Here is a 24,633-nt window from a genome sequence, read left to right as displayed (position 1 = left end):
TCTCTCTTGAAAGCACCAAATTGGACACCAGGAACACAATGATGGTTCAGCTATGTAAACCTGTCTGCCCCATATCATGAGTGATGGAATTCATTATCTGTGGCTGACTGTAAGAGAGAGTGAGTAGAGTGGCCAGTTCAAAGTAACTGAGTCTGATTTTTGGAGGGAAGTGTTTTGAATGCATGTATGAACAGATTTAATGATATTATATGATTGGGGGCCAAGGCAACGCATATTTAAGGAAGTGCCATGATGGTGACAGCTTTCTTATGAAGGAAGTATATTCTGATCTGTCTGCCACTTTGTTTTTTTTCCCCTTTAACACAAAAGGCAAGTGAAAGTTAAAATGGAAACGTCTGGAGGGGGCAAGTAATGAGTATTCTAATTATTAAAGATTCCTTTCAAGCCTTCAGATAGCCCATGGAGTTGAAACTGTCTCTCTTCAAATCCCATTAAGAGCAGAACAGCTATGCCTGAGATTGTCATGATGGTGTTTCATGCTAAGCCTTTTCTGTCAGCCCCAACCCGAGGAAAGAGAAAGTGAAGTTCTTTTCTGCTTAGAATGTAATTTATCTTTGGAAATTAACTTCCTTACTGTTAAGGGGATATAACAGATGCCCTGTAGCAATGAACATTTGCCTGTGAGGCTTTGTCTACCAACTGAAGATCTATAGGCAGCCTTCTTTCTTTAGATGGAAGACAGGGCAGATAATATAATTCATGCAAACATTCTAGACTTGGGGAAATGAGAGATTTCTCCAGTTTCCAAAGGATATGGAGAGGATAGTACAGTGGAGAAATTATTATTTTTTCATAATATTAGAAATCCATATACATTTTATAGTGATTGCTTGTTTATTGACTGTTCTTTTTCAACAACAGTTTATCTCCTTGTGAACAAAATAGTCCTTTCAAATTGTGAGCACTTCAGCTAACACTGTCAGCAGAAAGGACTAGACTTTAACTGTCACAATTAGCTCCATGTTTTAGAGTATTGCTTTAAAATCTAAGGCTGGGTCTGCACAGTGTTTGTTTTTGTAAGAGCTAGTGTCTACAGGTGGTCACAGTCAGAAACTGGAGGGGAAAGGGCCATGGACCCCCATTGCCCAGCATCCTGGGTTCCCTTGCCCTCCTGGCTGGATTCCACATTCAGCCCTCAAGGCTTCTGACAATTTCTGTGCTGACATGCAGAGCGGACAAGCTCTGTCAGAGAGCGCAATACAAACACACAGGCAGCACTGGGAAGCTGTCTGCTAAGTGTGACAAAGGACCCCTCAACACAGCAATGGCATATGGAAAGCAGGCATGAAATTATCCCATGCTTGGGCTTAAGAACTGTGCAGGCTTTTTCTTTTGAGCTCAAAGTGCTGGGTGGTTACAAGTTCCACTCTGCTACAGCTGTGAAAAAGCTGGCTAGGTTATCTTTGTCTGATAGAACACTCTTAATGTTGAACAAAATTTTCCATCTTCCTTCTCACTCTTCTATTTTGCTTTGGCCCGTAAGTGGTAACTTGCTTTCTGTATTCACAGGCAAAATGTATGTATAGTGTGTGTGTGTGCACACACACACACGCACACATACTTAACATACATACATACACATAATGAATAAACTCAAAAAATTTCTCCTTGAACTTCTCTGCATTGGTGAATTGCTTAGCTCTCCTTAAGAGAGAGATAGGCCTGCCACGTAAAACCTTGTTCCAGGAAGAAACCTTAATTCAAGGAAATGTATTTTCTTTCTTTTTTTTTTTTTAAGATTTTATTTATTTATTTGACAGAGAGAGAGAGACAGTGTGAGAGGGAACACAAACAGGGTGAGAGGGAGAAGCAGGCTTCCTGCTGAGCAGGGAGCCTGATGCGGGGCTCGATCCCAGGACCCTGGAATCATGACCTGAGCCAAAGGCAGACGCTTAATGACTGAACCACCCAAGCCCCCAAGGAAATGTACTTTAATCTTCAGAGAACTTTGAGGATCTTCTGTGCTTTAAAGAAATTCTTCTGAGAACCCTCTGCCCAGAGGCCAATCCCCACTGGATGTGAGAATCAATAGCCATATTCAACCCTCAGGGACTGTGGAGGGCCCACACATTGAGTAACTGTATGGGGAGGTTGAAGGAAACAAGGGTGAGTGGAGAGAGTAAGTGGGGGGGTGGTATGGGGGAGGAAGTGATATGAACAGGAATCTAATGTTCTTTAATCCTAAATTTGCAAGTCACCAGTAGGATCAAAATGAAACATTCCTGTCATCTATTTAATATTTTAATCAAGAATTGCCCCCAGTTGGCAGAAATGGTAGTTGACAGTCCCACTTAAATAGATAATGGGTGGGACAGTTTTCACTGGGTTGTGAAAATTATTGACTGTTCTTTTTGCAACAACAGTTTATCTCCTTGTGAACAAAATAGTCCTTTCAAATTGTGAGCACTTCAGCTAACACTGTCAGCAGAAAGGACTAGACTTTAACTGTCACAACTAGCTCCATGTTTTAGAGTATTGCTTTAAAATCTAAGGCTGGGTCTGCACAGTGTTTGTTTTTGTAAGAGCTAGTGTCTACAGGTGGTCACAGTCAGAAACTGGAGGGGAAAGGGCCTCCTGCTAACCCTATATCCATACAGGAATAAAGAAGCAAGTCTTTTTGCTTCTTTTTGACGGCACCCGCTAACCCTATATCCATACAGGAATAAAGAAGCAAGTCAATTCATGCTTCCTCCTTTTGGTAGCTTGTCTTTCCAAGTGTTCAAGGTGATGGCCAGTTAGGATGTGGTGAAGAATAATAGCTTGTCCTATGGAAGCTTTTGCACTTGAATCACCTCATTAGCTCTGGAAGGTGAAAAGCACAGTGTCATTAAAAACTTTGGGCTAACTTTTTAGGGGCAGGATTTGGGGGCAGTGTGTGGGTGCCTGTACCCTGGTTGATGCTCAGAGCCATTGATGGTTGTGGGAGGATCCTCTCTTGTGGCTTCACTTTCTCTTTTGAAGCAGACAAGGCATGAGAGAGGGACATGAATTCTTCTTTCTCAGCCTCATTTGAGCATTTATTGTATTGAAGTTATAGAATTCAGATAAGCCAATAAAAGCGAGGTCAGCACTTCCAGATTTTTGGTTTACATAGTTTTATAACTCAACTACAAATACTTGTGGGAAGAAATGAAACACACAGTATCTAGCAGGAGAAGATGGTTTTCCTTTTGAAAGATCTCTTTGAAGAAAAAAGAGAGTTGTGTTGTTCCCTAGTGTCCTCTGAACTTTTCCAGTAACGACAATGATGAGATGATGAGCCTTTCTCTTCCTGAAAGTTTTAGGTAGAACATTCTTTCTTGAATCCACAATGTTAATATAAATAACTTCAAGTTTAACTCTTTGAAGACATTATTTTTCTTTTCCAATTTGTGGCCCAGAGGAGATGAAAACCCAATAAACATTCAACATATTGAAATTAAAAAAATATCTGATTTCTCTTATTCAGTCATTTATCTGTCTAGCTACCTAATGTTGATTCAGCATCTTCTCACTTTGCTCGACATGGAAGACCAGCATGGGTAAGGCAAAATCCTTGCCCTTATGGAAAACAGATAATCACAAACACAGTGGTTCAAACAATAATGGAAGTAGTCACTGAGTAACATGGTATTATGGAGAACAGAGTCTTAGACTAGAGTGGTAGGTAGATTGGTTTCAGAGAAGAACTTCTGTGGAAATGACCACTGATTTAAATTTTAAAGACCAGAACTTAGCCACATAGAGTGATGTTAGGCATTCCAGGAAGAGAGAACAACGTGATCAAAAGCTGGGAGGAGGAACTGTAAACAGGTTAGTAGTGCTAGGGAGGCAGGGATAGGAGAGAGGTGAATCTGAAGGTCCTGAAGGACCTTGTTAGCTAGACTAAAGGCTAGGCTACCATTGGGAAGCTATTACCAATAGCCTCGTTAAAACTGGTAAATTTGAGCTAGGGTAGTGTTAGATTGTAAGAAAAACTAAGAAAAGTGATAAAAGACAAGTAAGAAGAATGGGAATTTAAAACCTATTCAAGAGATAAACCCAGCAGAATTTGTCAGGGATGAGGAAATGAGAAAAGTCTAGACTGCCCCCCAGGTTTCTAGCCTGTCTATCTGGCTTCATATTGGTTTGTGTGTAGGTGGTAAGATGACAATGTATGCAGTTTGACTTTGGCTGGAGTTGAGGTGCCAGTGGGTATGCAAGTCAGAACGTCCCACAGAGAGTTGAACTGAGTCTGAGGCTTAGGAGAGAAGGTCTGGCCTGGAGATAAACTATTGGAAATCATCAATATCTAAGTGGTGGTTAAAACCATGAGCGTAAATAGATTGGATTATCCAGGGGAGAGAGACAAGAGTGAGAACCATATACTGAATACAGAACCACGAGGAAGACCTTCTTTTAAGGGTAGCATGGAAGGAAAGGAGTGCATGAAGATGAGACAGAAGGAATGCTCAAAGAAGTATTAAAAAAACAAGGTAAGCACATTGTCATGGAAGCTAAGAGCAGATTACAAATAATGAGGGAGTTACAGAGAAGTTTAAGATAAAATGTAAAACACATCCAGTGGATTTAATCCATTTGGTATTCAAAGTCCCAACATCCCCTTTTCCTGATACCAGTTTATCTTTACCAAAAATGTTAATAAGAAAGAAACAATGAGAAACAGCAAGCAGATGGGTTAACTCTTGTTTTGTCTGCTTCATGCTCTGTGGCTTGCCCTAAAGACCAGGTTCCCTACAAGGCTGCAGCTGTAGCTGGTGTGTGCACCCATGTCTTTGCACAGTTCCCTGCCACACTAGTGTTTGCCATGCTCTAAGCAGGTGGTATAGCAATTCCAGGTATCCAGATGAAAAATAACACCATATTTAAAGTTTCCAAGTAGGTTTATTTTATGGATACACACAGATTTGCTGTGGCATGTAGTGAGATCTAATTCTATATCAGACTGCTCCATACCACTGTCATTTTTAAATAGTTAAGCTTGTTTTCTTGTTTTAAATTGTAGTTTTATGGTTTCCCATCACTGGCACAGTGAAGCTGTCCTAGATCTGACTCTAACAGATTCTAACCTGCGCCTGACTTACGGCCCCACATATGCAGTGGGCATGAAAGAAATGGCAGAAGTATCCCTTTTAAGTGGCTACTGCCTCAGTTCTGGAAGATCAGGCTACCTTATTTTTGGAATGACCTGCCAAGACATGGATGACCTAAAAAAAGCATGTAGTTTCCTAAGGGAGAGGTGATTTGCTCATATATGCAGTGTTTGGGATATCTTTCTATATTCATTCATTTTGAGAATATACTGTTAAGACAGCTCATTTGTGTTGCTACATGCCTATCCCAAGTTGTCACTTCTCCATGTGGTTTCCATCACAGAGATCAGTAATGCATCCTACGTTGGTTACTGTGCACCAATTCAGTCTCAGAATCCTTGTCCATACAGAACTCTTGGTAGCCACTGGGAATTAATAAAAGCTCTTTGCTGGTTGTGGCCTGCTGTATTCCAGTGCTGAATCAGGAACTACGGATATTGTGAAAAATCAAGCACATTTATTTCCCAGGTTGTTATAATTAAACTGAAGGAACAAAATCTTTCTGAGTAATTGAAAGGCTATATTCAACTCTGCTCACTGTAGGGGGGGGAGAACCAGAGTCACCATATTTGATTCTTTAATATTCAAGTATTGGCTAGAAGGTTGGAGTAGATGTCATTGAAGGGCTTTTGAAACCTTGGGAACTACTGTTATATCAGGGACCCAGCAGCACACACAGCACTGGCTCTCAATATTGATCTGTAAAAGAATCATATGAATAACTCATTTAAAGTGCAGATTTCCTGGATCCTACCCAAAGATTCCCAGTCTGTAAGTATGGACATAAGCCCAAGAATCAAGATTTTCTTAAAAACTCTCTTGGTTCTGGGACACCTGGGTAGCTCAGTTAGTTAAGCATCTGCCTTCAGCTCAGATCATGATCCCCTGGTCTTAGGATTGAGCCCTATATAGGGCTCCCTGCTCAGTGGGGAGTCTGCTTCTCCCTCTCCCTCTCCCCCTTGCTCATGCTCTCTCTCTCTCTCAAATAAATAAAACCTTAAAAAAAAACCTGTTGATTCTGATATAGATGGTCTAAGGATACCACTTTGAGAAACAATCCATTAGAGTAGTAGTTTCCAAAGTAGGGTTCACACACCCCTGCTGTAGGGGACAGTCCTTTACGGTATGATTATAAAGGAAGTTCTGGTGCCCTCATTGAAACTGTCTGACAATCAGCTGGTCATGTCCTGGAAAAAATGTGCAGAATGAGCAGAGTGGGAGTGGGAGAGAAGTTGAGTTTTGCTTATTGTGGTATAGTACAATTTATATCGCTTTGGTAAGTGGATTTAAGGGTCAGTGATCTTATTTAATTAACCTACCCCTTACAATATGGGTGAGTTGCCTTAAAACAGATTTCTACAAAGAACCTGTGAACTAATGATCATGCTAAAGTAACATCCATAAGGGGGCAAAAGAAAATGGCCATGCTGGCAATTGTCTTGCTCTTTCAAAGCTCCTGGTCAGCTCCATCAGGGGGTAAGGAACAGTGACACTCTAATCAAATATGATACCAAGAAAACTATTTGAAATGTGGATTTACAGCCACTGTCATTAATGATAAACCTTTTCCAAAGTGCCCATCATGTCTTGAGAGATTAACTCAGAAAAATTAGAAGCCTATGATGCAGAGGGTAGGTTCCAGATGCTGGAGCCAGACTCCTGGTTTGAATTCACGTTCTGGTGCTTACCAGCTCTGTGACCATGGGTGACTCAGTTTCCCTATCTGTAAAATGGGGAATAATAATACCTACCTTGGAGGGCTTTTATGAGGATTAAAGAAGTTAATATGTGTAATGTGCTTAGGCAAATGCCTGGCATATGGTGCAAGTAATACAAATATTAGTTTAAACATTTTATTTTAGTTTATTTTTAATTTAGTTTAAACATGTCTATTTTATGTTCTTATTTATAGATTTCTATTTTTTATATATGGGTGGGCTTTATTAAAATTTATAAATAAATATACTGGAGGTACATGCTCAAACATTGTGGCTGGTAAGGGTGAGAGAGTAAAAGATCTATAGTTCACTTTCCAGCAGATACCGGTGCTCCTAAAATCTTCCCAAGCCGCCGGGAATATCAATAGTAACTGATGTCAGCCTTTGCTGGGCCTGGGGGCAGGGCCTACACTGTTGGATGGGGGAGGGGGGGCCCGGGTAAAACAGCAAAAACATACCACTTTTTGACAATCTTTTCTCCACATCGCTTCTGTACATTAAACAGTCTGACCTAATTGTCACTTTATTCTAATGTATGTCACTTTCATACCTTATTTTTCTGTTACTCATGTGTGTCACACCAATATATTACCTGAAAAAGCATTTGGAAATGTGCTAGTTTGGAATAACGAACTTATGAGGAGCTCCCCTACTCCCCTGCCCCTTATGTTCTCTCCCTCTGGCACCTGACCTTCTGCCCCAAGGCCTCTGCTCATGAGCATCAGTGCTCCTCGGAACCAGACGTATCCAGGCCACGTGGACAAATCTGTGTACAAACATGATTCTTCCCTTTTCCACTCAGTACAGCTAGGTGAGACCGAGTTTTTTTTTTTTTTTCAAAAGCAGCATTACTGAGAGGAACATAAAAGGGAATAAACACAATGACAAATGATTGAAATAAATGAGAATGTCCAGTATTTCTTTCCAGTCATCATTGACTGAACATTCCTCCATCTCTTTTCTCAATCTGCTTGAGCAAACTCCCACCCAAGGTGGCTTCAGGTTGGATCCTCTGTGCCTCTCCAGAGTCTGTTTTCCAGTTGTCATTGCCTACAGATCAGAGTCCAGATTTTGTAAACTTTCACTTAGTTTCTTCCATATTCTGATTCTACCTTAGGGGCTCATGCACAGGATTCCCTGGAAGACCTTAAATATCTCCTCCAACTTTCTCTCTCCCTATTTCTCTCAGTAGACTCTTCTCTACCATTTTCTAAACACATCTGGCTCATTTGCTCATGGCCTCTCCCTAGAGTCTTCTCCCAGTGCTCTCAGCTGGGATAAATCCTATTTGGCTTCTTAGGACCCCTCAAATTTTTACTTCCTTGAAGACTCTTATAGACCAGAGAAAGAGGCAACCTTTGGTGCGTCTCAAATCACACCCCAGAACTGGTTGTCTTGTTTTTCTACAGACCTGCATCATATGTCTTCACGTGGGCCTACTTGATTTAGAGCAGAGTTTTCAGGGGACAATTTTAAGACGTCTTTCTTTCTAGCACAGGTCCGCAATGTCCAGATCCATTCTAAACATGACCATGTCTCATACATCATGGAACCATTGCATCTCAGGTTTGAAAAAGAGTCTACCTCCTACCTCCACCCAATGTGTGAGTCCTCTCTGAGCATCCCACATATGTCCATATGTTAGAATGTCTTCCATGGTGGTGACCTCACTACCTCTCTAGCCATCTCATTACCCAAAGCAGAATAGCTTTCGTTTCTTTTAGAATTGATGTCATAGAACACAGTCTGAATTTCTTTTTTTTGTTTTTAAAGAATTTATTTATTTGACAGAGAGAGACACAGCGAGAGAGGGAACACAAGCAGAGGAGTGGGAGAGGGAGAAGCAGGCTTCCCGCCAAGCAGGGAGCCCGATGTGGGGCTCGATCCCAGGACCCTGGGATCATGACCTGAGCCGAAGGCAGAGGCTTAACGACAGAGCCACCCAGGCGCCCCCACAGTCTGAATTTCAGGACAACATAGCAGAGTAAAAAAAAAAAAAAAAAAAATTGAACTGGTGATGAATTTAGAATGTGATCAGACTGTTTGGATGCTCTGGAAACATACATTGAATAGAGCTAAATTATGGAGGTTTAACATTTGTTTAATATGCATGCTTGGCTAATTTCTCTTCAAGTGAATGTTGAAAGGTAATGTCCTTTGAAACAGACTGGACTTGTCCTGGAAAATATTAGCGTTCTAAAATGGTTAAAGCCGGGAGGGCAGAGAACTCTGGTCCTTTGAAATGTAGCCTTCTTTTCTAGGCATTGGAAGACTTAATAAGACTAAGCTATTATAATTTATTGGTGCAGTATTGACAATAAGCTTGTTGCTGTGTAAAATACAAACGTACATTAGCTTTGCCTTTGGGACATATACTGTAGATGGGGAATGCCTGTTGACAAAGTTGATTAGATTATTTTGAACATATGGATAGTCCCGCTTTACTGTTTTTCATTGCTTTGATATTGTTTTCCTCTTTATAGCTTGTGTCCATCTCAGAGGAATCCTATTACTCAGGTGGTTCTTCAAAGGCCTGTATCAGCCACTTCTCCAGCTTCCGCTTGCCTGAGATCCTGATGTTAAGTTCCTCTGTTCGCTTGATCTATCAGCACTGATTCCTTTATTGATTTCTTTTTCTGTGCAGTGGTTGATGGTATTGAGAACACAGTCAAGGCCTTAACACATCCTTAGACATAAATATGCATCTGATTATATAGTTGAAGTGAGCTAAAGATGAAAGAAAAAAGTAGAATAACCACATGACATTTTGTTTTTGTCTTTCTCTGGTCAAACAGTAACAACTGAAGGCAGGAGAAATTGTTGAGTGCCTTTGTGGTTGGCAGAACAATGCTCCCCTCCCCCGAAAATGCCCATGTCCTAACCCTCCAAACCTTTGACAATGTTAATTTACATTAAAGATGGAATTAAAAGTGCAGACCTTTAGATGAGGAGATTATCTCAAATTATCTAGACAGGTTCAACCTAATCACACAAGTGTTTATTGGAGAGCCTTTCCCGGCTGTAGTCAGAGGGCAATGTTACTATGCAGTAAGAGTCTGAGATTCAGCTTACTGGCTTTGAATTTGGAGAAAGGGGACCACGGGTCAAGGAATAAGGCTGGCCTCCAGAAGTTAGAAAAGTCAAGGAAACATATTTTCCCTTAGAACTTCCAGAAAGGAATGCAGCCTTTTTTTTTTTTTTTTTTTTTTTAAAGATTTTATTTATTTATTCATGAGAGACAGAGGAGAGAGAGAGAGAGAGGCAGAGGGAGAAGCAGGCTCCCAAGGAGCAGGGAGCCCGATGCGGGACTCGATCCCAGGACCCTGGGATCATGACCTGAGCTGAAGGCAGACGCTTAACCATCTGAGCCACCCAGGCGCCCCAGAAAGGAATGCAGCCTTGCCGACACCTTGGCCCAGTTGTATTTCTGACATACTATGAAATAATGAGTTTGTGAAGTGGAATGAATCAGTATTTAACCTCAGATTACATTATTTGAAACAGAAGAAATTACATTTTTCCTCAGTAAATAATAAGGAGATGGCATTGCAGAGGAAGGACCCCCCGACTCAAAGTCAAAGACATCTGGGTCTCAAGCTGGTCTGTCACAGTCAGCATGACCTTGGCCTTAGCTCTTCAAAATGAGATCCATTAGGCAGTTTCTAAGGTCTTTTCTAATTTTCACATGTCATGACAAGATTCTTTTTATTTGACAGTTTGAAGGGATAATGTGCTTTGAAGTGAGTCTTGGTAAGGCGATATTTTAGGGCCTTTCTTCTCCTTATCTCTTACAGTGTTCTTACAGTTTTTTGAATATCATGAGGACCTCATGTCTGTTTTGATTCCTTCCTCCTTCACTGATGCTAAATATCCAATTGATATCAAACTGTCAACCTACCAAAAAAAGATACTGTGGCTTGTGGGTATTGCTGTCTTGTTTTTGATATGTTCTTGTATTGACTGCCCATTGGCCTGAAAATACTCATCGTAAGCCTAAAAAAAAAAAAACAAAAAAAAACCAAACATTTTTTCTTTCCCACTGACTGTTTTATCTGCTTGTTGTAAGACTCAAATGAAATAATGTATGTGGAAGCACCTTGTAAACTGTAACCTATCAATGTAAAATGTTAAGGTGTGTTGTTATTTCATTAATTAATTCTTTGTTTAGAATGGAATTTCCTATGCACTACTGTAGCTAGGAAATGCTGAAAACAACTGTGTTTTTTAATTAATCATAACAGCAAAATTAAAGTATCTTCAAAGGATAAAAAAAAAAAAATAATGAGTTTGTGTTTAAGCCACTACCTATGTGGTAATTTGTTACGGCAACAATAGAAATGAATACACTGTATTTTAGAGAATACAGTGAAAGTAAATATGTTTACGAAACTGTATTTTTCATATTTATTGAGAATATGGTCATTAAGTTCTATATCTGGAAGGACTTGGAGCAAAGTCAAATACAGCCTATTCATATAGGGCTAAGGGTCTCTGGGAGGTGTGGCTGTTTAAATGCCCTGATTGCTATTCATTTTAGAATAATCTGAGTGGGAGTGACTGATACTTCTACAAAGTCTTGGAACTCTTTGGCGATCCAGCAATTAATTTCTTTTCTTTTCTTTTTTTTTTTTTCTTTTTGCATTTACAAGTCACCTTTCTAAAATGCTAACATTCCTCATTTTAAATCCTTTTGTTCTTCTTTTCCTTCAATAAAATCCAAGCTTTTTATCATGCTTTACAAGGCTCTTGAAAAAAAAAAATAGCCCCTGTCTATTTTTGCAGCCTTCCCTTTGACCACGACTGTTTCAGCCATACCACTGCTTGCCCTTCATATTCTCTCTGACCTCTGTGCCTTTACACGTGCCCCTGGAGCCTCTTCTCTCCATGGCTTGCTCCTGTTCATTCCTGACAGCACAGACACTATCCTCTCTATGAAGACATCCTACCACTCTCCAGACATTGCCAACACCCACCTCCACTCACCTTCACAACCACAGGAGCATCTATCATACTTATTAGGAAGCATTACTTGTCTGTATTTTTTTTTAAAGATGTTATTTATTTGACAGAGAGAGAGACACAGTGATAGAGGGAACACAAGCCGGGGGCGTGGGAGGGGGAGAAGCAGGTTCCCGCTGAGCAGGGAGCCCGACGCGGGGCTTGCTCCCAGGATCCCGGGATCATGACCTGAGCCGAAGGCAGACGCTTATCGACTGAGCAACCCAGGCGCCCCAGTTGTCTGTATTTTTATGAGCTCTTTATAGACCGACAGAGCACCTTTCCTCTTTAACCCCGATGACTACTCCTGCAGCTGGCTGGCACCTAGGAAGCACTCAAAAAGCACTTGTTGAATGAAAGGATGTGTCATATTCTTATAGTCTGTGAAAGCCCTGCAGCCTAGATTAGGAATCAAGAATTTGGCTCAGGTATTTAGAAGGTACAGTGATTCCTTTTTAACACCTTAGAAGTGGCCAGAGATTACTGATGCTTCTTATTTCCCCTACAGTATATTTCCCCTAGTTTGAACCATGCAAGGAAGTATAGAAAAAAAAACAACAACAATGAAGTTTGGAGTAAGAATTTTTAATCAGGAGCATAAGGACCCCCTAGAAATTCCATGAATAGGCTTCATGGGGGCCTTGCAGACCACCTGAAATTATAAATATATATATATATATATATATATATATATATATATATATATATATAAACTTATTTATTGTTTATATGTACCTGGGAAAAATCAGAGATTTGTTCATATTCTCAAACCAAAGTAGTCCCAGGGAGTCTGTGGTAATAACGGGCAGCAGTGTAGTTGTGAAGAAACTTCAAACTTTCTTCACTTGAGGCTGCTCCCATTCAATTTCAAGCCTCTCCGTTTCAGAAGCTTTTGTCACCACATTTGTACCTAAAGGAGTAAATTATTTCTGTTCTTCCTTAATAGGCAGTTTGAGGAGGAAACCTCCCTGGAATGGTGGTCCAGGCTGGTATTTTTCCATATAGGCAAGTGGGAGGTGTGAATCTGATACTGTTATACTAAACAAGTGAGATATTAGGAGCAGGGGGGCTTAAACACAGTCATTTACGTGGGGTTTCATGTCCTTTTAGGACAGACAGGAGACTCTGAAGTGTCACTTAGCTTCACCACCTGCTTAAAGAAAAATTTCACATAAGCCGTATGAATTGGATTGCATTTTATCCCACTTGTAGGTATGCTTCCCCTGCCCCTGAGAAGGTGGTTGCCTAATCCTACCCAGCGCAATCCACACTGAAAGGGCCACTTGGAGAAAACCAGAGATGAGCTGCTTGGGGAATATTCTGAGTCTTGCCTTTTCCATTAAAAGCAAAGAAGTGGAGAGAGACAAAATGTACCCATGGGTTTAGATCCTTTGGTTAAACGGTGTGCGGTCTTCCAGAGCTGGGCACCCAGTGTGTTCTCTAAACAGGAGGCATACCTGCCATGGAAGCCTTTCTGCAAATAAACCACAAAGTCACAGACTTGGGCACAGCATTTGAATAAGAGCAGGTAGAGAAAAAAATATCCGTTCCTCAAGGTCACTGTCTTTGTCTCTGTGAACTCATGTGGGGGGCCCGAAGAGACTATCTTGGTAATTGGGGAATTCTTCCTTGGAAAAGGATGAATTTCTGACAGCTGCATCCAAAATTCATCTAACATTGTCAAAACTGTGAGACCAGGGCAGGGAGAAACCGGCCGTCCTGCCATTCTGCCTCAGTTAATGGTCTGTCTGCATTGAATGCTGCAATAGTGATTTGGGGGTGTATATGAATCACTGTGAAAGACCAATATAGCGATCGGAGTCCATTGCACTCGTTCATTTCTTAAAATGTCAGTTATTTAGAGCATCTACTGTGAGGCAAGCATTATGCTAGGTCCTGAGATTCTCCAAAATAGAGAATTATTTCAGTTATGTTATACAGAACAGTTATTCACTTATTTTAAGAGATATTTTATTTTAATAGAACAAGTCAAAGATTGGCTCTTAGCTTTGCCTTTTTTTGCTGATATTAGTTAATTCATCTGAATTTATTAGATTCATATTACTCTTCTTTTACCACTCGCAGAGCTTTGAGAGAGGTGTTGGCAGAGATACACAGATGGAGATGAGGGGGGTGCCCATCCTCAAGAAATTTACTGTCTACTGTTTAGTTTACTTTAAGCCCTCTTTTAGAAATAGCAAGTTATACACTCTAAATAAAAGTGTTTTTTCCTCTCCCCTACTTCCCCCTTCCTTCTGGAGGAACAGCTTTAGTGTAAGAGTTTTGTTTCTAGAGTTTGCTAGGAATTTGCCTAGAAGGAGTTGGTGCTCTTTTGTATCAACTAAGGCTAACTTTCAGGCTCACCAAAAGTCTTCAGGCCTCATAAAATCATGGAATTAGCAAACAGAAAATCGTAGGAAGTTATTTTCCCTCTTTTTTAAATTTTACTTTATTATGTTATGTTAATCACCATACATTACATCATTAGTTTTTGATGTAGTGTTCCATGATTCATTGTTTGCGTGTAACACCCAGTGCTCCATTCAATATGTGCCCTCTTTAATACCCATCACCAGGCTAACCCATCCCCCCACCCCCCTCCCCTCTAGAACCCTCAGTTTGTTTCTCAGAGTCCATCGTCTCTCATGGTTCATCTCCCCCTCCGATTTGCCCCCCTTCACTTTTCCCTTCCTACTATCTTCTTCTTCTTCTTCTTTTTTTTAAACATATAATGTATTATTTGTTTCAGAGGTATAGGTCTGTGATTCAACAGTCTTACACAATTCACAGCGCTCACCATAGCACATACCCTCCCCAATGTCTATCACCCAGCCACCCCATCCCTCCCATCCCCCACCACTCTAGCAACCCTCAGTTTGTTTCCTGAGATTAAGAGTCTCTTGTGGTTTGTCTCCCCCTCCAGTTTTGTCTTGTTTCATTTTTCCTTCCATTCCCCTATGATCCTCTGTCTTGTTTCTCAAATTCCTCATATCAGTGAGGTCATATGATACATGTCTTTCTCTGATTGACTTATTTCGCTCAGCATAATACCCTCAATTCCATCCATGTTGTTGCAAATGGCAAGATTTCATTTTTTTGATGGCTCCATAATATTCCATTGTATGTATACACCACATCTTCTTTATCCATTCATCTGTTGATGGATATCTAGGCTCTTTCCATAGTTTGACTATTGTGAACAATGCTGCTATAAACATTGGGGTGCACGTACCCCTTCGGATCACTACATTTATATCTTTGGGGCAACTACCCAGTAGTGCAATTGCTGGATCATATGGTAGCTCTATTTTCAACTGTTTGAGGAACCTCCATACTGTTTTCCAGAGTGGTTGCACCAGCTTGCATTCCCACCAACAGTGTAGGAGAGTTCCCCTTTCTCCGCATCCCCGCCAACATCTCTCGTTTCCTGACTTGTTAATTTTAGCCATTCTGACTGGTGTGAGGTGGTATCTCATTGAAGTTTTGATTTGGATTTCCCTGATGCTGAGTGATGTTGAGCACTTTTTCTTGTGTCTGTTGGCCATTTGGATGTCTTCTTTGGAAAAATATCTGTTCATGTCTTCTGCCCATTTATTGATTGGATTATTTGTTCTTTGGGTGTTGAGTTTTTAGAGAGAGGGAGAAATAACATGTGTGCAAACAGGGGTCAGGGGTAGAGGGAGAAGGAGAGAGAATCTTAAGCAGGCTCCATACTCAGAGCAGAACCCAACATGGGGCTTGATCTCATAACCCTGAGATCATGACCTGAGCTGAAATCAAGAGTTGGATGCTCAACTGACTGAGCCACTCAGGCTCCCCATTATTCCATGTATTTCTAGAGCTCACTTTCCTTCTACCTCCCAGCATCTTTTACCTTTGATGTATGTGTTAACGGTGACTTTCCTATATTTTCCTGAAGCTAGGACATTTTCCTTCTCTGGAATTTCAGTGAAGCCTACCAAATCTTGATGCTTCTACCCTGTGACAGCCCTAAGCAAAATTTGCTTTTTTTTTCTGCCATTGACTAATATTGGCTCTAACCTGATGTCAAACTACAACATGACTGGTGACTATCTTCTCTCTATCACTGTAGTTAAAATAACGTACATGATTTACTACACATACAGAGTTCTCTGCTTTCAGGTTCTTCCCTTTCCTCATTTTGTGTTACCTCTGTCCTTAAATATACCCCTTTGAGGCTAAAAACAAATCAGAACAATTGTCCATGGATATTTATCTGACTCCTGCTGATCATCCTTGAACTGGGCATTTGCTACTGAACTAGAAAATAAGGGATTTTAGGAGTATGTGAATAATGTTTTTTGATGTTGAGTTTGAGGCAGTTTCTCTAGTTAAGAAAGGTCTTATTTAAAATTCTTTTTTTTATTATGTTATGTTAGTCACCGTACAGTACATCATTAGTTTTTGATGTAGTGTTTCATGATTCATTGTTTGCATATAACACCCAGTGCTCCATTCAGTATGTGCCCTCTTTAATACCCATCACTGGGTTAACGCATGCCCCCACCCCTCTCCCCTCTAAAACCCTTAGTTTGTTTCCTGGAGTCCATAGTCTCTCATGGTTCATCTCCTCTTCTGATTCCTCCCCCTTCATTTTTCCCTTCCTTCTCCTAATGTCCTCCATGCTATTCTTTATATTCCACAAATAAGTGAAACCATATGATAATTGACTTTGTAAACTGTAAATTTATTGATAAGCCCAGGAAATGTGTGCCGTTCTTTTAAGTGATTTCTGTGCCATTTTAAAATGCTTGTATGCTATGTGTTTAGAAGAAAATATCCACTGATTGGTTTGAATGGTCATTTCTATATATAATAGAGGAAAAAGATTAGAGAGGATAAAGGCTAATAAATCCTTGATACCTTTCAGTGGCAGAAGTTTGATACTTCTAATTCCAGATAAGGAATAAGGTGGCCCTTTTCTGTGCCAGCAAAGCATCTAGTGTTTGCATTTATTATAACATTTTATCACACTGCCTGATAATTATTAGTAATCTTGTTTGGTTAGCTATATGCTTCTTGATGACAGTGAATGTTTTTTACTTTGTATCATTGCTTTATATGTTGGAATATCTTTTGGCTGCAAAAGAGAGGAACCCAACTCAGACCACCTTAAGCATAAAAGAAAATTTATTGGCTCAAATATTGAAAAGGTCCAGGTTCCAGTCAGGCCTTGGTTCAGGGAGCCAAATGATTTTTTTTAAAAGATTTTATTTTTTGCACTTCTGGGTATTTACCCCAAAGATACAAATGTAGGGACCCGAAGGGGTACGTGCACCCCAATGTTTATAGCAGCAATGTCCACAATAGCCAAACTGTGGAAAGAGCCAAGATGTCCATCGACAGATGAATGGATAAAGAAGATGTGGTATATATACACAATGGAATATTATGCAGCCATCAAAAGGAATGAGATCTTGCCATTTGCAACGACGTGGATGGAACTGGAGGGTGTTATGCTGAGTGAAATAAGTCAACCAGAGAAAGACATGTATCATATGACCTCACTGATATGAGGAATTCTTAATCTCAGGAACAAACTGAGGGTTGCTGAATGGTCGGGGGTGGGAGGGATGGGGTGGCTGGGTGATGGACATTGGGGAAGATATGTGCTACGGTGAGCACTGTGAATTGTGTAAGACTGTTGAATCACAGATCTGTACTTCTGAAACAAATAACGCAACATATTTTAAGAAAAAAGAAAAAGAAGAAGATAGCAGGAGAGGAAGAATGAAGGGGAGTAAGTCAGAGGGGGAGACGAACCAGGAGAGATGATGGACTCTGAAAAACAAACTGAGGTTTCTGGAGGGGAGGAGGGTGGGGGGATGGGTTAGCCTGGTGATGGGTATTGAGGAGGGCACATTCTGCATGGAGCACTGGGTGTTATGAACAAACAATGAATCATGGAACAGTACACCAAAACAAATTATGTAATATATGGTGATTAACATAACAATAAAAAATTAAAAAAAAAGATTTTATTTATTTATTTGACAGAGAGAGCAAGAGAGCACAAGCAGAGGGAACAGTAGAGGGAGAGGGAGAAGCAGGCTCCTTACCAAGCAGGGAGCCCGATGGAGGGCTCAATCCCAGGACCCTGATATCATGACCTGAGCTGAAGACAGACGCTTAACCATCTGAGCCACCCAGGCGCCCCGAGCCAAATGATTTTTACCAGCAATCTCTCTTTGCCTCTCATGCAGATGGCATATTAGCTGCATTTTCTCTCCTAGAAGACTCCCCCAAATAGCCAGAGAAGATGGCCTCGGGCAGCTGTTGCATACTTGGAACATGTAGCTTGTGGTGGGAAAGTTAGTATTTTTTTAATTTCTCAGACAGAATATTTCCACAGAAGGCTCTTATCAGTTCACCTTGGGTCCCATGCTTATTCCTTTGTGGCAGAGAGAATAGAGGACTTAATTGCCCATGCTTGAGCCATGTGTCTACTCCTGAGGTGGGTGGATATGGTCAGCCCCACTCAAACCACAGGAAATGGGAGATAGAGGATTGCCAAAAGGTTTGGATATTGGGAAAATAGTCACTCTGCTAATTAACATAATTTTTTGCATCTAAAAGATAATCCAATAAATTTTGAATAAAAAGATGGAGTGTTATACACAACTAATAAATCATTGAACACTACATCAAAAACTAATGATGTACTATATGTTGGCTAATTGAACATTAAGAAAAGTGAGAGATATAACCAGTCATCAAAAAAAAAAGATGAAAAGAATACCTGTTTATCTATTTGACTATTAAATATTGTCTCCCTCAGAGTCCAGTGTGAATCCCTTTTCCCAGATACCCTAACAGTTCCTTGCAGCCATCATCTGCTTTTACACCATTGGATTCATAGTTGATGTTGGGGGGGCCTTAATTTCAGAACGGAACATTGTTTGAAGTTTTTCTATATTGTCTTGCCTTGATATCTGAACCCCAGCATCCATGATTTAACTTTTGATGTACCTATGAAACTATCACTAAATACTTACAGATTTGACTTAATTTTATAAAGAGAAATGATATGACATGACAACTTTTCATACAATCCTTTAATCTCAACATTTAAGTTTGGGAGCAAATGCACTCTTTATGTGTAGACTCTCTTTTCCATGGTGTTAGAAACACAGAGGACTCATGATATGAATTAAGCTAATGGATCTCCTTACTGGGTAGTAAGGAAATCATCTTCTTTACCTTCTGTTTCTCCATATATACAATGGTATATTACTCAGCCATCAGAAAGGATGAATACCCAACTTTTGCATCAACATGGATGGCACTGGAGGAGACTATGCTAAGTGAAATAAGTCAGGCAGAGAAAGTCAATTATCATATGGTTTCACTTATTTGTGGAACATAGGAATAGCATGGAGGACATTAGGAGAAGGAAGGGAAAAATGAAGGGGGGGGAATCGGAGGGGGAGACGAACCATGAGAGACGATGGACTCCGAGAAACAAACTGAGGGTTTTAGGGGGGGGGATGGGTATTAAGGAGGGCACGTGTTGCATGGAGCACTGGGTGTTATACGCAAACAATGAATCATGGAACACTACATCAAAAACTAATGATGTAATATAGGGTGATTAACATAACAATAAAAAAATAAAAAAAAACAAAACTAATGATGTACTGTATGGTGACTAACACAACATAATAAAAAAAATACGGACAACAGAACCTTCTATTCCAGGCTTTTGTGATAATAAATGAAATTACATTTTATTTAATGGCCATCATTATTTTGACTATGTTTTGTCAATCATGAAAGGTGGCTGGTATTCAGAGTGCTGAATGATGCCCATTGTTATGGGAATAGGGGGTGTAGGTCTAGAATGGGGCTAGGGAATCTTAATTTCTAACAGGCACCCCAGGAAGGTCTAATATAAAACTAAGTGGGTCATAAAATATAAGATTTTACATATACATAGTAGATATGTGAGACATATATATCATTTATACATAGAATAGATATACAGCAGAAAAGTGATCTTTGACACTTATTTACCTCATACTTCGAATAATTTCTATTATTTATTCATTTCATATTTATTTGTTGCTGAGGACAAGTAAGACCAGGTTCCTGGCTTCCAGATCTCCAACAGCAGCTTGAAGATTACAGGCAGTGGTTTTGAAACATGTGTATGTATAAGATTCACATGGTGAGCTTGTCAAAATGCAGATTATAGGATCTCATTCCCAGACAGTCTGACTCAGTAGGTCTGGTGTGAGATCCCCTAAACCTCCATTTGCTCATACCCCAGGTGGCCTTTGGAACACACTTTCAAAGCCAATACCCTAATACATGTGAAAATTCTCTGAAGTGTAATCATTATTCTGAGGAGGTAATGAGGTTATTCTGTTTGATTTCACTACAGGAATGGATTAGCAGACTTACAGGAGAAACTTGCCACCCAGCAATACCTAAGCCACTCCATGATGGGCTAGAAAAATGCCCAAAGATGCCACAGAGGAACCCAATGCCCTTGAAAACGGGTTCACAGACCAAAGTTATAAGACTGGGCTGATATTAGCAGTTTTATTGCCAAGTGAAAGTAATAGTGAGGGAATCCCTGAATCATTTCTATTGAGTTTCCTAACATAGAATTCAGCCTTGTAAAACTTGCAGGCAAGTCAAACCTTTATCCCTCCAGTTGCTGAGAGATCAAAGGTCTAACAGGAGATTTTTCTGGCTCTAGATATCGATTCTGCCAAAACACTTGTTGGTCATCAGCTGCAGGTGGAGAGGCCATTAATAAATGTGTTCCTCTCCAGTTTTCTTATAGGTTATCCCCAACATATGGCAGTCTTATAAGCTATATTTGTTGAAAGGAATGGCTTAAAATTTATCCTAGATTTTAAATAGTCACTTAAGATGCACGTAGCATCACCTAAATACTGATCATACCAACCACTTTCCCAGCTCAGCAGGCCTTTCTCTGCAGTCTCTGTATTGGAAGTATTCCTGTTGATGGCTGCTTGGCTTCTGAGCCCTGAAAGACTGCAGAATATTCTTCCTTCTCTCCATCTGGGGACAGACCAAGTCCCTGGAATTGTTCTAGGGTTTCTTTCATTCTAGATGCACTTGCCTAAGGAAAAAAACATTGAGATTGGGATTGCATTATTCTTTTTGTAGGGCAAGAGCATCAATTTGCATTGCAGTTGTAGACATAATTGAATAATGAATATTTTTGAAAAAAGGATTCAAAACACAATAGAAGCACACCTCCCCCGGATAGCCCTTTCTCTTAAGGAATCTGCATATCTTTTGCTTATATCCACCAGACCCAGTAGTTAGTGGATCCTGCTAAGTGAATATTTAAATTTTTAACAATTTGTATGGTTTATTTAGCTATCCATATCATTCTCTTTTAGCATGCCAACAGGTAATATAAAAGCACAAGAGCTGTAAATTAGACTCCAGTCCCAAATGAAATATGATTTATATTTTATAGATAGTGAAAACACGATTTTTATGTAATCCCAGGCTCCAGTGTCATAATAGCCACCAATTAAACAAACCAACATTTTCATTGGGATGTTGCCTATAAAAGTACCATTTAATAGCTTCTATATTGCTGAAGACAACTGGATAATGGACATTGTGCTTTTTTTTTTAAATTAAAAGTTATAGTATCATGGAATAGGTTTTCTTTTTAAAGAAGCTGAACACAGGCACTTTGGAATGCATGAATTTGTTTTGAAGGATCTGAAATTCAGGGACAAACCTTGATTTCCTTTTTTGAAATTTTTGAAATTTTTAAATTTTTAATTTTTTAAAGATTTTATTTATTTATCTGACAGAGAGATAGTGGGAGCAGGAACACAAACAGGGGGAGTGGGAGAGGGAGAGGCAGGTTTCCCGTGGAGCAGGGAGCCCGATGCAGCCCGATGTGGGGCTTGATCCCAGGACCCTGGGATCATGACCTGAGCCGAAGGCAGACGCCTAACGACCGAGCCACCCAGGCGCCCCCAAACCTTGATTTCTAATAATCCTAAATCAGATCATGGCTGCTTCTCTCAGGAGTCAGCCAGAGTCTGTCTCCCTCTGCTTTCCTGTGTATAGATAAACAATCACCCAAATAAGGTTAGAGGCTATTTACTTAGAGCTTGCTATAGCAAGAAGTCGGCTACCATCACTTTGTGTCTGGTAGAGACTCAAAGGCTTACAGAATGGTAGGATAGCTTTATGGTGCATAAAGGAAATGGTTTTGGTTATGCTCTGATGAGAAGTTGTTCAGGAAGCCTGCGGTAGCCTAACCAGAGGGTGAGTGCATCTTTTTTTTTTTTTTTTAAGATTTTATTTATTTATTTGACAGAGAGAGACAGTGAGAGCAGGAACACAAGCAGGGGGAGTGGGAGAGGGAGAAGCAGGTTTCCCACTGAGCAGGGAGCCTGATGTGGGACTTGATCCCAGGACCCTGGGATCACGACCTGAGCCGAAGGCAGACACTTAACGACTGAGCCACCCAGGAGCCCAGGGTGAGTGCATCTTATGTGATTGGTTTGAGGAGTGTATTTGGTTTTCTCTGGTTGGTCTTATGTTGGAAGAGGAGACAACAATGGGGAAGCTGGCAGTCAGTGACCAACTCCTGGCCATTATGGGCCAATTACTGCAGAATCTGCGGTTTGACTTCCTGGGATGGTTGCTGCAAAGTTGTGGGCCAGAGATCTATTGTCATCTAAGGTCTGGCCATTGTCCATTTGTATATTCATCTCTTTGTCCCCCCTTTTGATCATTCTCTCAATTGTGAGGATGAATACTTCACCAAACTCTAGAGAATCAGATCTTCCCCCTTGAGGATTGTCCAGTTGTCTCCATAGCCAGCAGTATCATGAGATTTTCTTGACTCTGTCCACTATTTCTTGTCTACTAGCTTTTTGCTCTTACGTCATCATGGAGATCATCTGTGGAGAGAGCACTTGTGCAGAAGCACTTAGGGCTCTGGATAGGATGCAGTGGTCCAGCATCATGATCACTATGATAAGAACAAGAACAATTAAATCTGTAAGATGCTTTGGAACTAGGAACCCCAATTATTCAACCCAGGCCAAGAGTTCAAGTCCCATAGGCTGTAAAATATATAGGCCATTCTATATTGTCTGTTTCATTGATTCAAACACAGGTGGAAGTATTACTGGTGGCACGGACACCACCATAGCTGCACAACAAGAAAGCTAGCTAGAGCAGTGCGATTGCCCATCAGTACCGGTGACGCTGAGTTTAGATTGCTCTCTATTCCATTTAGGGCAGGATGGTGTTGTTAATGACTTCTGCCGGAGTTGCTGATAAATTCATTACAGTCCTTTCTATTTGTATAATTTCCACCAGTGAGAATACTGCTTTGATTTTTAACGTAAAGAATGAGTTATATGAACAACCAGGTAGAATGCCTGAATAATCAAGGATGGGCTTTGCTTTGGAGCTCTTGTCTGAGTTGAAGTTTTGAGCCTTGGTGATTTATAGAATTAGGATCTCTGTGTATAGAAAGTATCAGAATACTATTCCTAAAGTACTTGAGGTTTTAGAACGAGGCAAACAAAATCAGGTATCCCGGCCACAAAAGAAGTAGTATCCTCTATTACTGGAATAGTAATCCTGGCATCAGGAATGAAGGAGTTGTTCATGAGTCAAGGTCAAAACCAAGACCTTACCTTAGCTGGGTTACATATTTGGATCTCTATTAGTTTCTTATAGGTGGCAATTATTTAACCCATCGATATGAAGGTTGTTGAATTCAATTTTAGAGTTACCTAGTGTCTGATCAATAGATTGTAATAATTGGTTATTTTTTTCTGAGAGAGATGGACACTAACAAAGTCACAGATTGATTTGTTTAAGGTCATTTGTCCATGTAGGTAAAGTGTAAATGCCAACAGATATTATTCCCTATGGTCTCATTTGATGAGGCTGGAATTTGCCAGAAGTTTTAACCATGGGGTTCTGGCAGTTGATGACATATCCAGCAGACAGTAAGACTGAAAGCAGAGGCTACTATTTGGGATAATGTAAAAATGGCTTTAAAATGAATATGTTCTGTTCTAACAGTTACAATAAGGGAAGAAAAGAGGAAAAGGTCATTATAGGAATAACAACTAGATGTTTATAGAAAATGAGAAGAAAAATTATTATAAGCAAGCACCAAGTCTGTGTACAGGGTGAAAGTTATCTACTATCTGAGGTTATTAGCTTGTTTTGAAGATCTTGGGTCAGTTGCATACTACCAAAGACTGGCTGCTTCTGGTGGATCTCTGAGAATCCTCAATTTGAAAGGCAGTATTGGAGTAGCCTTCAAATTTGAAATTGCTTCTTTAGCTGTTAAATACGAGCCCAATGATGGATTACCTGGAGTTTAACGGCTGTATTTATTATTACACTTGATCTTAGCCAAAAGGCTGAGAAGCGATGCTGTGTATTTATTATTAACAGAAATTCATAAGGTCCTCTCCAATGAGGTTAAAGAGCAGTTTTTCTCTGATGTCTTTTCCAACAGATAAAAACTTCTGGCCCAAGATCATGAAAATGCATTTAAGAAGATGTGGAAAGGTAGCCTTAAACTGTTGGTGATAGGACTGGGTATAATATATGGATCCTTTACAGTATTTTACCATGATTGCATGTTGTAGGGCAAGCCTAGTATCAGAGGTGAAATCCTAAAATGCCTGGGCCTTCCAGTTACCACTTTATAGGATGATAACTGATGTGTCCTCAAAGGAATGGACTGTATGGCTTTAAGGGCTTGTGGATTACCTTTGACCAGAGGAGTTTAAGGGTTTCTGAAAGTTTTGATGATTTTA

The 24,633-nt window shown here is 40.2% G+C and overlaps 1 pseudogene; it reads right to left on the bottom strand.

Moving 5' to 3' along the window:
• Positions 1-24,091: 24,091 nt before the first annotated feature.
• Positions 24,092-24,243, bottom strand: LOC112813138 (U2 spliceosomal RNA; annotated as a pseudogene).
• Positions 24,244-24,633: the final 390 nt, after the last annotated feature.

Source organism: Callorhinus ursinus, unplaced genomic scaffold (genome assembly GCF_003265705.2).
Source record: "Callorhinus ursinus isolate GAN/ISIS: 27379988/994484 unplaced genomic scaffold, GSC_fseal_2.0 scaffold2, whole genome shotgun sequence".
NCBI lineage: Eukaryota > Metazoa > Chordata > Mammalia > Carnivora > Otariidae > Callorhinus > Callorhinus ursinus.
This window is presented reverse-complemented; position numbering and strand designations above follow the sequence as displayed.